The 17,842-nt window shown below is 50.4% G+C and overlaps 1 protein-coding gene across 3 annotated transcripts in view; it reads left to right on the top strand.

The window, feature by feature from the left end:
- The first annotated feature begins 8,928 nt into the window (after positions 1 to 8,928).
- Slc36a1 (solute carrier family 36 member 1) overlaps positions 8,929 to 17,842 on the top strand; it is a 42,759-nt gene continuing 33,845 nt past the window's right edge. For all 3 annotated transcript variants that reach the window (XR_003846898.1, XM_008851867.3, XM_008851866.3), the window contains exon 1: positions 8,929 to 9,083. The gene's annotated coding sequence lies outside the window, so the exon portion shown is untranslated. The remainder of the gene's footprint in view (positions 9,084 to 17,842) is intronic.

Raw genomic sequence — 17,842 nt, 5'->3', positions numbered from 1 at the left:
ATAGGAAGGAAATTTGTCTTAAGACCTTTCATTTTCTTTACGGTTGAGGGGGAGGAGAAAGAGGGAGACAGGAAGGGGGAGAGGACAGAGGGACGGGAGGGAGGGGGACAGGAAAGGGGGACAGAGGGAGGGGAGAAATGGCTCAGCTGGTAAAGGCACCACCAAGCCTGATGACCTGAGTTCCAGCCCCAGGACCTAGTGGTGGGAAAAGAGAACTGGCTCCCTCAAGTTACTCTGACCGTCACAGGTGTGCCGTGGCATGCCTGCTCCCCACAGATAAATAAAAAGACAATTTCAATCTCAGTCGCACCGCGCTTTGCAGGAGTCGCACTTCTGCGCCCAGCCAGCAGGGGGCGCACCGCCGGGGCTCGGGTGGACAGTGGCCGTCAGCAGGGCGTGGGCTGCAGTCAGGCTCCTTTCCCCGCGTGGAGAGGAGAGTCTGAGCCCCGGAAGCTCCCGACCGAGGCTGGACCCGGAGCAGAGGCTGCGTGGCCCCAGGGCGGAACAGAACCGCGGCTTATTTGTGCGGGCGGCCTGCGGGGAGCGCTCTTCCAGCCCCCAGGCCCGCGGTCTGTGCGGGTCCCTGAGCGGTGCGGCGGCTCCGACTTGCACTTTGCTGCCAACCAAGGGCGGCGAGGAAGAGCGGCAGGGCCCGAGGGATGCTCAGCCGTCGGCAGCAGTGGCTGCTCTGCAGAGAACCTGGCTTCGGTTCCCAGCACCCACGTGGCAAATAACAAGTTCCAGGGGATACGACGCCCGCTTCTGGTCTCTGAGGGTCTGCACACATGGTGCCCTTACATACATGTAGGCACAACACTCATACACATAAAATATAAGTTGTAAAAAAAGAAACGAGAGAGGGGCTAGGACTGCAGCTCGGTGGTAGATCGCTTGCCAGCCGGAGGAGAGCTTTAAAGGAACAAACAAGCAGGAGGCAGGTCAGGGCCAGCACTCGGAGGTGAGGGGCAGCACATGGGGCTGGGAACCAGAGTGGGTTTTTATCTTGGTTTTATCTTGGTATGGTGAGGGAGCTGCACGCGGCTTTGGAGATGAACAGACATGTTTGTGTTTTATTGTTTGAGACAGAATTTTACTGTGTAGCCTAGGGCTGGCCTTGAACTCAGTCTTCCTGCTTCAGCTTCCTGGGTGCTGGGATTATAACTATCACCATGCCAAGCTCAGACACGGATTTGAACAGTTTTGTTCATCCTTTTAAGCTGTGCAATCTTGGAAAAGCTAGAAACAAGCATGTCTGCGCCTCGGTTTCCTTTAAAATGAGGATTAATATTCCTACAAGGCAAGGATGATACAGGACTCAGTAAGATAAGATAAGGTTAGTGCACTGACAGGTATAGGGTGAGTCATTACCTTTTCTGTGGCATCGCCTGTCTATGTAAGAGAACACTACTGTCCTAGAGAAAATATTGACAGAAAGTTGTGGGATACAGTGGACTACTACACAGCCATAGAAAAGAATGTGATGCGGTCACAGCCAAACACAAAAGACAAACCCCTCGTGTTCTTATTTACACAAATCATTAAGCCAGACTTGTAGGGATAGGAAAAGGTGCTGGGGATTGGGAAGGGTAGGTGGCCAAGGGTAGATGGATGGACAGAATGGTCACACGTTACATGTATGTGCAGAATTATCACAGTGAATCACTAATTTGTAGGATTAATGAGTATCAATAATTACAATAACAAAGATAAGAGAAAGCTTCGGGATACTGAGCAAGTCTTAGTGGGCCTCATTTTATCCATCTGTGAAGTGGGAGAGCTGAAAGCCTCTGTTTGACAATCCTCACCCAGTAAGTCAACCAGCCTCAGCACCATGATGTTCAGCTGAAGCTTCTGTATAATTTGGAATGCTCTTGACCAGTGTGTCACCTCAAGAAAAATTACTGAAAAGTCCCCGGAAGGAAATTCAGCCAAAGCTTTTGAGTGTTTCTACTGCATTGGACCTTTGGATGAAAGACAAAAGGAATTCTGTCTTCAGAACAAGTCAGTAGAGGGGGAGGAAAGAATACGAGAGCCGGAGGCTGGGAGGGGTGTGCGAAATGCTGTCTTCTCTACATGGCGTGACCGTTGCACTCATGAACTCAGAGAAGCTGTGGTTACCTGGTTACCTGCATCAGGCCAAGCAAAGAAGATCAGTCAGCATTCCAGGCAGCACTGACTGGATTCACTGGGTCACACACACACACAAAAAAGGACAGGAGGGGCTGGAGAGATGACTCAGTGGTTAAGAGCACTGACTGCTCTTGCAGAAGGCCCAGGTTTGATTCCCAGCATCCACATGGCAGTTAACAACCTTCCTTAACTCCAGTTCTAGGGGATCCAACACCCCCTTCTTACCTCCATGGGCACTGCATGACACGGGTGCACGTACATACATGTAGGCATAACACTCATACACATAAAATAATTAAAAAATAAAAAAGGACATGAAGGTGGGAGGGGGTAGTATTAGGAGGCGTCTAGGGGGAGTTGGGGTTGATGTGATTGAGATACATTATACTCATGTATGAAATTGTCAAGGAATAAGCCAGGCATGGTGGTGCACAGGAGAGGCAGAGGCAAGATGGTGGTGATTGCCTTGAGTGATTCACTGTGACATTTTTCAGGAACAGGAGGTCAGGCTAGTCTGGAATGATACAGCTGCTTGGGTCTGAGATTTCCTAATAGAAGAACCCAGGGAAATGGTCATGGTTACCACAACTGAATATGACCAATCATGTCAGCTTGGCGGGATCTAGAATCGCCCAGGTGACATTCCTTAGGTATGTCTGTCAGAGAGTTTGTAGGTCAGGTTCATCGAGACGGGAAGGCCCACTCTGAACGTGGTGGCAGCATCCTATAGACTGTATAAGGGGAAAGTGAGCCTCGAACCAGCATCCATCTCTCTATGCTTCCTGACTGCCAACATAATGTGACTGGCTGCCTCTGGCTCCTGCTGCCATGGCTTCCCTCCATGATGCACTCAAACTGTGAGCCAGAATAAACCCTCCCTCCCTTCCTTCCTTCCTTCCTTCCTTCCTTCCGTCCTTCCTTCCTTCCGTCCTTCCTTCCTTCCGTCCTTCCTTCCTTCCGTCCTTCCTTCCTTCCGTCCTTCCTTCCTTCCGTCCTTCCTTCCTTCCGTCCTTCCTTCCTTCCGTCCTTCCTTCCTTCCGTCCTTCCTTCCTTCCGTCCTTCCTTCCTTCCGTCCTTCCTTCCTTCCGTCCTTCCTTCCTTCCGTCCTTCCTTCCTTCCGTCCTTCCTTCCTTCCGTCCTTCCTTCCTTCCGTCCTTCCTTCCTTCCGTCCTTCCTTCCTTCCGTCCTTCCTTCCTTCCTTCCTTCCTTCCTTCCGTCCTTCCTTCCTTCCTTCCGTTGCTTCTGGTGAGTATTTTGTCACAAGGAGAAAAGCAATGAACATACTGGACTTGAGAAACTACAGAAAAATAAAGCAAAGAGAAGCAGTGGCCGCAGCACTCACCAGCCTGCAGGCTCTCTGCTGGTCTTCAGGCTTGGCCTTCATGCTTTGTGAACGGATGCCTGTTTCTTCCAGAGCACAGAGCCAAGAGAGCCCCAGACCCGGGGAGGAATGGAGTGGACAGGCCCAGTGCTTGGCTAAATGGCCTTGAGCATCCGGCCCTTGCTTCTTCCATGTGAAAATACAGTGGGGGACTGGGGTGTGGTGGGGATTGACCTCCTGACTTCTGCTGCTCTCTAGAGCTGACACCTGGGATTGGGAGGCAGGTGTGAGGCTGCTGGTGGACAGGCAGGCTCAGGAGGGCTGAGGGAGGGTCCTCAGAAACCCACAGATCTGTCACAGGGAGAACCAGAAACCCAGAATCTAACATCCTATGACTGTCCAATACAGAACAGACAGACAGCTCCTCCCTCTCTCCCTCCTCCCTCCCTTTTCTGTCTTTCCTTCCTTAAAAAATTATTTATTTTTATTTTAGTATATGAGTGTATTGCCTGCATGTATGTAAGTGTACCCTTGTCATGCAGTGCCCACAGAGGTCAGAAGACGATGTTGGATTCCCCTGGAACTGGAGTTAGGGATGGTGGTTAGCCACCATGTGGGTTCTGGGAATCAAACCCAGGTCCTCTGCAAGAGCATCCAGTGCTCTTAAGTGCTGAGCCATCTCTCCATTCCCACCTTTCTTCCTTTTTTAAAATTTATTTTTTAATTTTTATTTATTTACGTGTATGCCACATGTGTGCAGGTACCTGAGGAGGTACTGGACCCCCCTGGAGCTTCGGCTAGTTGTGAGATGCCTGATGTGCATGCTGGGAACCAAACTTTGGTCCTCTGGAGGAGTAACATGCACTTTAAAAAAAACTATTATTTTTTATGTGTATGCATGTATTGCCTGCATGTAGGTAAATGCACCTGTGTCGTGCAATGCCCGAGGACGTCAGAAGAGGCTATTGGATCTCCTGGGACTGGAGTTATGGACAGTTGTTAGCTGCCATGTGGGTGCTGGGATTTGAACCTGGGTCTTCTGCAAGAACAACCAGTGTTCTTAACTACTGAGCCATCTCTCCAGCCCTGTAGCATGTACTCTTAACTGCTGAGCCATATCTCCATTCCCTCCTACCCATAGGGTCTCATGTAGCCCAAATTGGCATCAAACTTGTTATACAGCTGAGGATGACCTTAAACTCCTGATCCTCCTGCCTCAACCTCCTGAGTCTGAGATCACAGGCATGCACCACCATACCCCATTTATCAGAGCTAGGGATTAAACCTTCGAGAATGCTAGGCATACACTCTACCAACTGACCTACACCCCCAGCCCTTGCTCATATTTCTGAGGCCTTTATGATGAGCTGGGCACTGTGTCAAGGGCTTTGGGTGCTATCTACGTCTCACCACAGCCCTATAAAATCAGAATTGTAAGTGTAGTGTAGCGATGAGCAAGCTGGGGCTCAGGTTCACTCTTAGCTTTAGATTCTCCTTCCACAAAGCAAGGCAGTTAAACTAAACCCATGTGTACCATATTTGCATTCTACCTACATAATTTTTATCATCAGGTCAGAGTTTCTAAATTAAATTGACTTGAGAAAGAAACGTCATAATGCAGTTCTAAGTTGCCTTGAACAGAACCGAACATATAAATACATTAAAAATGAACACCCCCCCACCCCCATTCAAACTTGCTATCTGTTCTAGTTAGCTTTCAATTGCTGTGGTAAAACACTGACCAAAATCACCTTGGGAAGGAAAGGGTTTATTTGGCTTACAGCACAGCCCATCATGAAGGGAAGCCAGGCAGGAACTTGGGGCAGGAATCTGGAGCACAGATCATGGAGAAACGCTGCTCACTGACTTGCTCCTCTAGCCTGTGTTCAGTCCGCTTTGTTCTACAACCCAGGACCACCTGCCTAGGGGTGGCACTGCCCACAGTGGGCTGGGTCCCCCCACATCACTCAACAATCAAGAAAATCCCCCACAGACATGGCCACAGGCCAGTCTAATGGAACAAATTCCTCAGTTGAGGGTCCCCCTACCCAAGTTAACAGCTGAAGCTATCTAGTGTATCATCAGAGGCAGGAAAACATTGAATTAAATGATTTGGGGGTTTTGTGGTGGTTTTTTCTCTCACTACGTAGCCTTGGCTTGCCTGGAAATCACTATGTAGACCAGGCTGGCCTTGAGGTCACAGAGATCTGCTTCCTGAATGCTGGGATTAAAAGCCGTGACACCCTGAATCAAGTGACTTCTAAGTACAGTCCTGTCTCTGGTTCTGTGAGCACGGGCCTCCCAGAGTCTGTGGAGGCTGATGGCTGGAGAGTACTGCTCCAGAGAGTACCAGCCACCAGCAGGCTGTCCCTGAAGTCCACTGGCAAGTGTGTCTGCCATGCTTGTAGGCCATGGCTGGGAAGGAGCCGCTGAAGCCTGTCCATCCTGCCAGCCAGGCCCAGGGAGTGGAGGATTCACCCCTGCGGTGGGAGGTTGCTCAGGCAGGAGGCTCCTTGGGAGGGGGACATGAAAGAGCTCCAGTCCAGATCCCCTTCCCTTTGCTCCCTTTCAGTTGCTAAGAAGACAGGGGAGCTGTCATGATGGTTCAGCACCAGGCCTGATGACCCGAGTTTGATCCTGAGACCTCCATGGTGGAAGGAAAGAGCTAATCCCACAAGGTGTCCTCTGACCTCCACAGGTATGCCTTGGCATGTGTGTACATACCATACACAAGCACAAACATATAACATAAGCATATTTAAAATTGTAATAAAAATATTATAAAAAGAAGGCATGATGGCAACTACTTCTGCTCAGTTCCTGGGGGTTCAGCATGTGGGCCTGCTAGCACATGTGTGAGAGAATGCGCACATATGTGTGTATGTGCATGTATGGGTGTCCATCAGGCAGCTAGATCTGTGTGAGTGTGACTGTATGAGTGAGTACTTGTGTGAAAGTGCACGTGTGAGAGTGTGCATATGTGAGTGTGTATAAGTGTGTGCACATGTATGTGTGCATGTGTATATGTGTGCACATGTGTGAATGTGTGCATGTGTATGTGTGCACACAGGTGTGAGTGTGTGTACATGTGTGTATGTGTGTGTACAGAGTGCCCAGCAGGCAGCTGAGTCTGTGTGAGTGTGTGTGTCTGTGTGCATGTATGTACGGGTCCAGCAGGTCTGTGGGTCTGTATGTGTGTGGGGAGATCCAGCAGGCATGTGGGTCTGTGTGTGAGTGCAAGTGGGGGTGTGCATGTGTGAATGTGTGTGCATGTGCATTCATGTATGAGTGTGTGCATTGTGTGTGCATTTGTGAGGGTGTGTGCATGAGGGTGTGCGCATGCACATGTGAATGTGCATCTGTGTGCATGTGTATGTGTGCGTGTGTTCGTGTGTGTATGTTTGTGAGTGTGCATGTATTTGTGCATGTTCACTTATGTATGTGAGTGTATGTACGTGCACGTGTGCATGCACATACATGTGTGTATGTGTGTGCGTGGTCTTTGGCACAGTAGCCTCACCTAATGTGGGATCTGTTCCAACACTGTGAGTTACTTTTCTCCATTCTGCAACAAATGACCCAACAACAATAGTCTAAAGCAGGAAGGGGTACCATCTATCTCGGAGGCCACGGCATCAGGAGCACCCACAGTCCCATCCCGGGGGTCATGGCGTCAGGAGTGTCCACAGTCCCATCCCGGGGGTCATGGCGTCAGGAGTGTCCACGGTCCCATCCCGGGGGTCATGGCGTCAGGAGTGTCCACAGTCCCATCCCAGGGGTCATGGCATGTCCACAGTCAGGAAGCAGAGAGAGATGTTCTCCGGTGCAGCTCGCTTTCTCCTTTTCATCTTGCCCAGGGCCCAGCCATGGAGCGATGCAGCACGTATCAGTGTGGATCGTCCCATCTCAATCAACGCAGCCTAGAGCACCTCACCAACTGCCCAGGGGCAGTTTCCAAGCTGAGTCCATATTCCAACGAGCTCAAGTCCAGATTAGCCATCATCACTCCACTTAATGCCCCGTGCCTCAGGCCCGTGTGGCATCCCTCAGGAAGCCCCTTACCCAGTGCTGCACCCCAGCCTTGGAGTTCCAGAACTGTGAGCTGAGCAGAACGTCACTGCTGCTGAGTGATCCAGTCTGTGGTATTCAGTGACGGCAGCAAAAATAGACAGCACTGTTCCTACCCCTTTCTCTATCTGCTCACGAAGCTCTGAGTCAGATGGAAATAGCAAGGGGGCCTGGAATGTGGCTCTCTGTGCCCCCATGGAGCCTCAGGCGCCCCTGCTGAGTTGTTGCCTCAGACAAGCCTGAAGCAGCTTAAGCCCTCAAGGTCGCCTTCTCCCCAGTCTTTTCGGCAATCACTGTCTTCTTAGAAATCCCACTCAAGACTCCAGGGTGCTCATTCTAGAAAAACGTTACCTTGCATGCAGCCCAAGATGGATCCAGGGGCCCCTTTCTTCACTCCCGGGTCTTGCAGACCTCTACCGAGTTCCTGGTACTCAGGCCCTGGGTCAGCTTTGGGGGACACAGAGTGAATGAATCAAAGTCATAGACCTCAGGGTGTTCACCATCTGGGTAGCCTTTCTGACCCACACAGAATTGTGTCATCTTTGCAGATGCACGCTGGGTTAAGGGCTCCACAGGGGTTATCTTGATTGATTCTTGCTGTCTGGTGTGGGGAGTGTTGTTACTACCCCTCAGCTAAGGCCTGATCCATCTTCTTCAGTGGGGCCGGCATCACGTGACAGGGCCCGGAAGCGGCTGTCCGAGCGGCTGGAAAGGATGGCCGGGTGTCGCCTTTGAGGCTGGTGTCATCACGGGCTACCCACGAACGACTTTGGCCTCAGAAGCTGTAAGACCATCATGCAGGCTCTGAGTGTATTGCCTCACTGCATTTGAGTGAACTCGTGTTGTGCAATGCCCGCAGAAGCCAGAAGAAGGTGTCGGATCCCCTGGAACTGGAGTTATGGGCAGTCGGTAGCTGCCATGTGGGTGCTGGGATTCGAATCTGGGTCTTCTGCAAGAACACCCAGTGCTCTTGACCGCTGAGCCATCTCTCCAGCCCCAGTAGCATGATGTTACTAAATGGGAATGGAAGTGAGGTGTTTGGGCAGCACTGCCCTGTGTTGCATGGCACACCGCTTTGTTCTGAACACGCACATATATGCCAGGCAGGTGCTCTGTCACCGAGCTACAGCCCCAGTCCTGGTAACTTTAAATACTTTGCAACATGCCTCTATATTGCCCAGGCTGGCCTTGAGCTCACTCTGTAGCCCAGACAGGACTCGAACTTTCCTGCTTCTGCCTCGGCCTCCCGAGTGCTGGGATTACAGTGCTGGGCCACAAGGCTGGGTGCTTTCTTTCGGATCTCCGTCCCCTTAGCTCTGGTGGTCCCCAGGGAGAGGCCGTTGCCGCAGTGGCCGCAGGAGGCCGTCAGGTGGTGCCGGGGAGCTCAGGGCTGGAGGAGGCGCAGCAGAGCAGAGCGGCACGTGACCCGGGCTCCGGGCCGGCATCACGTGACAGGGCCCGGAAGCGGCTGTCCGGGCGGCTGGAAAGGATGGCCGGGGGTCGCCTTTGAGGCTGCGCGGGGTGGGCTGAGCCGGAGCCGGAGCCGGGCCGGGCCGGCCGAGCGGTGAGTCCCGCCGAGCGTGCCATGCGGTGCAGTCCCGGGTCACCCCCTGCCGCAGCGCCAGGTACTGGGCGCAGCAGCTCCCGCTGAGCAGATACCGCAGGTCGGGGCCGGCGCCCGGGGCTGGGCTGGGCTGGGGGGACCCGCTCGGTCCCCGGCGGGGATGCGGGCGTCCCTCCAGCACCAGGCCCCGGGTTCCCCGGCCTCGCGGGGTGCGGTGTCCCCGGTGACAGCTGTGCGCCCTGCGGTCCTGCATGGAGAGGAGCGCGCGGACGAGCCGCTGTGCCCACGCGTCGGTGCGCCGCCTTGGTGGCCAGCCTGCAAGCCCTGCTCGGACCACAGGGGAAACTGAGGCCCAGGGTTGCGTGGGTGTCGTGGGTCCCTCTGGGACGAGGTCTCAGCCCCGGCAGCTTCCATCTGCACCGCCTCCTGCGGCGACCTGGACCCACTTGTCCCCCTCTGGGTCATGGCTTACTTAGCTCGGCCTCCATTCTCCACCCCCGGCTCGGGTTGTTGGCTCTGGGTGTGGTTCCGTTCGCGCTTGTTGGTTTTTTTTTTTTTTTTTTTTTTTTCCTGCAAACTCATCATTCTGTAGGCTTCGTTTCTAACCGTCCTGTAGTTTTGTGGAAGTGACATGAAAATGTAAAATAGGAATTGAAGTGGCCTCAGGAGAGTTAGGCGGATTGGGGTTGGGGGTGGGGGGCTCCGGGAGTGGAGAAGCTCTGACCAGAACTTGAAGACTGGAAAGACTGCCCCCCCCCTCCCCGCTCCCTGGCGGATTAGGGCGAGATAGGATGCTTTTTGAGGCTTGTTGAAACAGGATAGCAACATTGTGTTTGGGTTTCTCCACCGCACAGGAGGGTGGATTGAGTCCCCAAGCTCCCTTCTCCTCTGAAGGACCCTCTCTCCATCTAAGCTAGGCGAGGCCTTTTTATTTATTTATTTATTCAGAGAGATTTTTTTTTTCTTCTGACTCGTCTGGATGCTAATTTACCTGTAAGGAACAGGACCATTTAAACTTTTTTTTAAAAAAAATTTATTTTTATTTTATATGTATGCGTGTATTGCCTCCATGTAGGTAAGTAAGTACACCCGTGTCGTGCAATGCCAGAGGAGGTCAGAAGAGGCTGTCGGATCCCCAGGGACTGGAGTTACCGACAGTTGTTAGCTGCCATGTGGGTGCTGGATTCGAACCCGGGTCTTCTGCAAGAACAGTCAGTGTTCTTAACCGCTGAGCCATCTCTCCAGCCCCAACAGAACCATTTAATGTGTTTTTTGTTTCTGTTTTGAGTGCTAGAGATGGACCTAGGGCCTCAGGGTTAGGCAGGCGGTGTTCTGCTGAGCTGCTTCCCGACTCTTAGCTTGTACACACAGACCGTGTTTCTTATTTCTTTTTTGTCTTTTTGAGACGGGGTTTCCCTGTAGCCCCAGCTGGCCTGGAACTCACAGAGATCTGCCTGCCTGTGCATCTGCCTCCCGAGTGCTGGGATTAAAGGCGTGTGCCTCGACACCGGGCCACACCAGGTTTCTTTAAAAATGTTCTTGAGGTTGAAGCTCTTAGTTTTCACTAGCTCTTAGCTCATGACTTTGACTTTGAGGTAGTATGTCTAGGGTGGGAGCTGTCAGTGACAGAGCCTGCCCTGCTGATGTAGGTGATTGCTACTCTGTTTTTTTATAGACTTTTCTCTTTAAACCCTGTTCATTCAGCCTCACCTGTAGCAGCCAAGGTGCCCAGCAGTCTGTCTGTCCAGAAGGCTGAATGAGGGACAGAAGGGATTCCAGAGACTACGGTTAAGCTCAGTTGATGGGTGTGTAGTAGGGAACTGGGTTTTGAGTGAGTGGCATCAGAAGTTTCAAAGGACAAGTGTCTCCTACATTGAACACCACACAGAGCGCCGTGTCACCATAGGCGATTGCCACTGGGTAATTACTTACCTTGGAGGACATTGTAGGTGAAATTACTGGACTGGCAGTTGACCTAAATACAGTTGTAAGTTTTCTTCCTGTGGTGGGCATGTTAGCAATGCCACCTGCCTGTGTGCTTGTGCACATGTGTGTACCTGCATGTGAAGGCCAGAGCACAGTCTCAGGTTATTCCTCTGGAACTGTCCACCTTCTCGAATGGGCTTGGCGCTTGCTGATTGGCCAGGCTGACTGGCCTGCGAGCCCCAGGGGTTCTTCTTCCCCCTCCCTACACTGGGATGATGAGCACAGCACTGTGCTGCTGTTTACTTGCATTCTGGGACTGAACTCAGGTCGTTTACTGAGCCATCTCCCGGCCCATTTTCTTCTTTTTTCCTTCTACTTCCAAAGGTCTCTGCCTTTCAGTACTTCCTAACTCCTCAAGGGCTAGACGCTGAAGTTGAATTGTGTTAATGACTCTGACTTGAAGTCAGACCCTCTCCTGGGCTGGGAGAATGGGTTTCTGTCTCACTGGCCTGTTTTCTGCTTGCTAACCCTTTCTAGAAGGAGGTTACTGATGAATACCACCAACACCTGGAACAGCTTTTTTTTTCCTCCTGTAGAGGCTATTTATATTGAGTGTTTTTGGCCATAACCCAGGCCTTGGGGGATCCCACATCTCTTGCTTTGGCCAGGCACAGAAAGCTGGCCTCTTGCTTCAGGGATGGGGCATGCAAGGTGTACAGAATCGAAGCCAGAGGATGCCACGTCTGGTGCCATCCCCAGCCTGTTTCTCTTGGGAACCTGGCCCATGGCCAGGTCTCAGTAACCTGCAGGAAGGATTGTACTGCTGCTTTGAACTTGGGATTCTGAGGCTCAAGGCACTTGGACCTCCAGTTCCCAGCTAGGGAAGGCTCAGTGGTTTAGAGCATTAACTGGGGACAGCACTGCAAAGTTTCTGTAGCGAACCCTGTCATGCCTGGCCAGCATGTCTCCATGGTAACAATAACCATGGCTGCTGTTAATGAAGGTCCACTGTGTGCCAGGCAACGCACCTAACATTTATCTTATCTTCATAACAATATTGCAACTCGGGTGTACTAAGGCCATCTCTGAGATGGAGGTCCAGCAAAGGTGGAGTGACTGGGCTGGGCTTGCACGCCTGATGGCCTGATGGTGACGTTTGTTATGCCGAACACCCCCTGCAGACCTAATTCTGCCCCAGGTGTTGAGGCCTGATTGGTGCTGGACATTTTAGAGAGGATAACTTGGAATGGTGTGGTAGAAGGAACTTGTGTGTGGGACTTTGGTTTGCTGGATTCTAATCTTAGATCTTTTCGTACCTGAGGGCTTAGGTGGGTGCAATCTGTGCATACATCTGGTTTTCTTGCCTCTAGAGGGGAAGCTGGAGTGGGCTTTGCAGTCACGCCTGGTGTCAGTGGTCTTAGGAGTGTAGGTAAAAAGTGAACAAGCTTGCCTGCTTAGCAGCTACCCTGCACAGAGTCTGCTGACGCCAGTAGCTGTCCCAGGGCGTCCCTACCACGAGACTCCATCAGACAGGAGGCTTGGTTGCAGAATACACTCTGGGGGTTCGGTGGGATGCAGTCTGATGTTGCTTCTAATATGATTCGTGTAGATGTCATCCATTTTCACATCCCTCCCTGAAGACCGCACAGAGTAACCCAGTCTGTGTCCTCGCTGATGACTTTAGAATCCCAGCACTGGAGGAGAGAATGTGTTGCTTGCTGTGGGTTCCAGAGTCCAGGTTGTGAAATTGTCATTAGTGCCAGAACATTGTAAGATTACATAGTTTGGCTTTTTAAATGTGTTCTTTTTCTTTTATGTATTTGAGTGCCTTGCTTACATGTATGTGCACATATGCATGCAGTACCTGCAGAAGAGGGTGTCAGATCCCCTGGAACTAGAGTTATGGGTGATTGTTAGCCGCCGTGTGTGTTGGGAATTGAACGCAGGTCCTCTGCAAGAGCAGCCAGTGCTCTTTACTACGGAGCCGTCTCTCCAGCCCCAGATGACATAATTTTGAAGTACTGTATATAACTCGGCCGCCTAGGGAGCTGGTTAAGTGTGGTGGCACACACCAGTGTGTCCAGCACTTGGGAGGCTGACACAGGAGGACTGAGAGTTTGAGGCCAGCCTGGGCTACAGAGAGAGGAGAGCCTGACTCCCACAGAAAGAAAAAGAAAAGCAAAGATACCTGTATTTGGCAAACAAGTAGATTCAGTAGCTGAGAACGCTGATTCTCTCAGGGTTGATTTATAAATTTAATGTCATAACAATAAAAATTGGCGGGTTTTCTTTTTCTTTACTTTTCTATGCTTAATCTTAGCTAAAAGGCCAAGAATGATTTTTTTTACTTTAATATTTAACCCAGTATATTCCAAGATATTATTACTGTAACATGTATTCAACACAAAATTACAAATTCGTGAGCTCGTTCACAGTGTTTTATACCAATGTGGACACGTTTCAGTTGTGACCAGAGTTTGTTTCTGAGACTACGTCTCATTCTGCAGCCCAGTCCAGTCTTTACCTTATAGCAGTTCTCCTGCCTCAGCCTCCAGAGTGGCCACTGTTGGGTGAACAGCATTATAGTATCCTGTCCCTTGAGTCTTTGCCTTTATTTCCAATAAACGAGTCATGGAAATTGAAATTGGAATCCAATCCCAGGTCCTCCAGTGCAGGCCTCTCAACTCTCCACAAAAGTATTAAGCTGTGCTGGGATCAGACCCCGGGACACTGAGGGGTGGCTGTGTTCTTCCTGGCCCTGGAGTACCAGACTGTTTGTGAATAGAAACAGTATTCGAAGTTAAACAAAACAAAACCTGTTTTTACCTTGAAAAGAAAAGAAAAGAAACCACTGTGGGTTGGGGAGATGGCTCAGTGGGTAAGATCACATGCCACACAAGCAAGGACCCAAGTTCGAAAAGCAGAGTGTGGCTGACGCGTGCCTGTAAGTCCAGCACAGGGGTCAGGAGGACAGAGACGGCTCCCTTGGTTTGCTGGCTGTCAGCATAACTCCAGGCTCAGGGAGACTCCGTCTCTAGGGAATGAGGCAAAGTGATTAGACACCCACTGTGTATTAGACACCCTCTGCCCTGTGTATGTCATGCACAGGTGCACATACAGTACACACAGACACACACATATACACCATTACTGACTTTTTAACATTACCTTCCTTGGGCTGCTGAATGACTCAGCTTCCAAGACTGAGGACCTGAGTTCCATCCCCAGAACCCACATGGTAGAAGTCCCACACGTTCTCCTCTGACCTCCAGACACTCGAGTGTGTGTGCGCTCGCTCTCTCTCTCTCTCTCTCTCTCTCTCTCCTCTCTCTCTCTCCCTCTCTCTCTCCACACACACAAATAAATAAATAAATAAATAAATAAATAAATAAATAAATAAATAAAGGAAATTGCCCTCCTTTAGAAAATTTAACACAGGATTTTTTTCCTTTAACAAGAATTCAGTTTGCAAACATTTTTTCTTACTATATTCGTGGCACAAAGTGAATGTACCTGCTTGTTTTCAGGGCCATCCTAGATATGTTACATTTTGTAGGTTACAGAACAACTTTTATCTATCCAACTAAAAACTAGTTTGTGTAAGGGAAAGAAGGCAGTTGTCAAGGTTCTACACATAGGGTTAGTTAGGGCAATTTTGGTTGGATATACTCCAAGTGTTTTTTTCCCCATCGAAGGTATAGACTTAATCGTTTTCTCTTTGGGATCTCAGTGGTTTGTGGAGATGTGCCTTGTGTTGGTGGACCACACATACCATATAAACGCTGTTACTGTCCCCAAGAACCTGAAAGACAACTCTTCAACTTTCACGTATTACACAACCCTCATTTGGACGGTTAACAGGTTCTAGTAAAATCTCCCACAGGGCAGGACTTGGCAGTTAGAGCTCCTCAAGGGAGCCCAGGGGGAGGGTGGCCATGGAGGCCAGCATGCAGCAGGCACAGCTGGGGAGCAGGAAGAGGAAGAGGCCTGGTGTGGAACGGAGTGACTGTGTTGAGTGACTGTGTCCGCCCCTCTCCTGTGTATCAGCTGAGCAGGGGTTTCGCCTTTTCTACAGATGGAATGTCTCCCTCCTCTTTTCCCTCTCCCCTCCCCCTCCCCCTCCCTCCCTCCTTCTGTCCTTTCTTTCCTCCCTCTCTCCCTCCCTCCCTTCCTCCCTTTTTCTCCCCCTCTTTCTTCTATCCTCTCCCTCCTCTTCCTCCTCTCCCCTCTCTGTCAGGGTCTCATGTAGCCCAGGCTGGCCTTAAAGTTCCTCTGTAGCCGAGGATGACCTTGAACTTCTGAGCCTTCTGTCTCTACCTCCATTACAGGTCCCTGCCACCACACCTGGGTTATGAGGTCCTGGAGATCAGACCTGGGCCTCCTGCATGCTAGGCAAGGTCCCTAGCAACTGGGCCACACCCCCAGCTCTGGGAAGCATGCTCTCTCAGACTAGTCTGCTCCATTTGGCCAACTGTCCAAATATAATAGAATGTATCTGTATCTAACCAAAGGTCTGCCTCTGACCTCTTTCCACTTATGGATCCTAGCTCTGACAGATCCAAAAGGGCAAGCCAAATCCACATGGTAGCCCTTAAAGACAGTTTCTGTGGCCAGGTTTGGTGGTGTAGCCCTGTAATCCCAGTTACTTAGGAGGCTGAGGCAGGAAGATTTTAAAGGCCCTCATGGGCTATAGCGTGAGTTTAAAAAAGGCCCAGTAATAGGGCTCAGTGATAGAACATTCTCTAGCGTGTGACGCTGTGGATCTGATTCCCATCACCACACAGGTGTTCAAGTGTGTGTGTGCACGCACACACAAGATTTTGTAGGTCCCTGCCACCACACCTGGGTTATGAGGTCCTGGAGATCAGACCTGGGCCTCCTGCATGCTAGGCAAGGTCCCTAGCAACTGGGCCACACCCCCAGCTCCGGGAAGCATGCTCTCTCAGACTAGTCTGCTCCATTTGGCCAACTGTCCAAATATAATAGAATGTATCTGTATCTAACCAAAGGTCTGCCTCTGACCTCTTTCCACTTATGGATCCTAGCTCTGACAGATCCAAAAGGGCAAGCCAAATCCACATGGTAGCCCTTAAAGACAGTTTCTGTGGCCAGGTTTGGTGGTGTAGCCCTGTAATCCCAGTTACTTAGGAGGCTGAGGCAGGAAGATTTTAAAGGCCCTCATGGGCTATAGCGTGAGTTTAAAAAAGGCCCAGTAATAGGGCTCAGTGATAGAACATTCTCTAGCGTGTGACGCTGTGGATCTGATTCCCATCACCACACAGGTGTTCAAGTGTGTGTGTGCACGCACACACAAGATTTTGTATCTTATATTTTTAGATTAAAAAAATTCTATGTATGCATGCGCGTAGGTATGTGCTCACGAGTGCAGGTGCCTGAAGAGGCCAGAAGCCTTGGACACCTCTGGAGTTGGAGTTACAGGTGGTTATGAGCCTCCTGATGTGGATGTTGGGAATCAAACCAGGTCTCTGCAAAAGCAGCATGTGCTCTTAACTGCTGAGTTGTCTCTCCAGCCCTGCCTGTGTGTCTTTGCCTCACCAGGCTGAGTCTCCTGGCTGATGCTGGCCACACCTTGTTTGGTTGGTTTCTGCCTCTTCTTGTTCCTGGTCCTGAGCCCTGGATACCCTGTGTCATAATTCCCCTTCTGGCATGCTGCCTGGACAGAAGGCAGTGCGTGGCTGCTTCTCTCTCCGGTGCGGCCTAGAATCACATTTGTCCTTCCGCATCTGTTTCATGTTACGTGCTGCTTTTGAGGTTATCACTAACCAAAGCCTGTAACTAGTGTTTTTCTGTTTTTGACATGCGTGTAGCTGCTAAGTCACATCTCCCACATCCCTTAGGCTTTGGAGCTGAGGATTTAGGTGTCTTTTTGAGCAGCATTCTCCTGTGTGTGATTTCAGTTTTTATGTACAACATAGAGGCGTCTCTAACAGTGTCAGGAAAAATTGAGCATCCGTATGTTAAAAGCCGCAGAGTGGTTTCTTTTGGTTTATTTTTTATTTTTTTATTTTTTTTATTATCTTTTAAAAATATTTTATTTATTTTTATTTTATGTGTGTGAGTGTATTGCCTACATGTAGGTAAGTGCACCCGTGTCGTGCAATGCTCACGGAGGACAAAAGAGGCCATCGGATCCCTTGGGGGACTGGAGTTATGGACAGTTGTTAGCTGCCATGTGGGTGCTGGGATTCGAACCCAGGTCTTCTGCAAGAACAACCAGTGTTCTTAACCGCTGAGCCACCTCTCCAGCCCTCTTTTGCTTTTTTAAAAAACCTTTTTCTGGGATTGGAGAGATGGCTCAGCAGTTAAGAGCACTGGCTGCTCTTGCCGAGGACCCAGGTTTAGTTCCCAGCACCCACATGGTGGCTAACAACCATCTGTAACTCCAGTTCCAGAGGATGCAATGCCCTCTTCTGGCCTCTGTGGGCATTACACGCACAGGTGCACATACATGCACACAAAACACTCATACACATAAACTAAAAAAGAAAATCCTTTTTCTATTTTATTGCTAAATTTAATGAATTAATATCTGTATTAGTCACTTTTCTGTTGCTGTGATAGAAACACTGACCCAAGCAATTTATAGCAGGAAGTGTTTATTTGAGCTTCTGGTTCGAGGGGAATTACAGTCCGTCATGGCAGGGAGGCATGGTGGCTGGAGGTGGCTGGAGGAGGAGCAGCAGAAGCTAAGCTCTCACATCATCACGCAGGCACAGGAAGCAAGAGAGCAACTGGAGATCTGGCAAGGCTTAAGAACTCTCTAAGCCCATCCCCAGTGATGTGCTTCCTCCAGGACAGCCACACCTTCTAAA

The sequence above is a fragment of the Nannospalax galili genome, unplaced genomic scaffold, assembly GCF_000622305.1.
Source record: "Nannospalax galili isolate Female #2095 unplaced genomic scaffold, S.galili_v1.0 scaffold706, whole genome shotgun sequence".
NCBI lineage: Eukaryota > Metazoa > Chordata > Mammalia > Rodentia > Spalacidae > Nannospalax > Nannospalax galili.
This window is presented reverse-complemented; position numbering and strand designations above follow the sequence as displayed.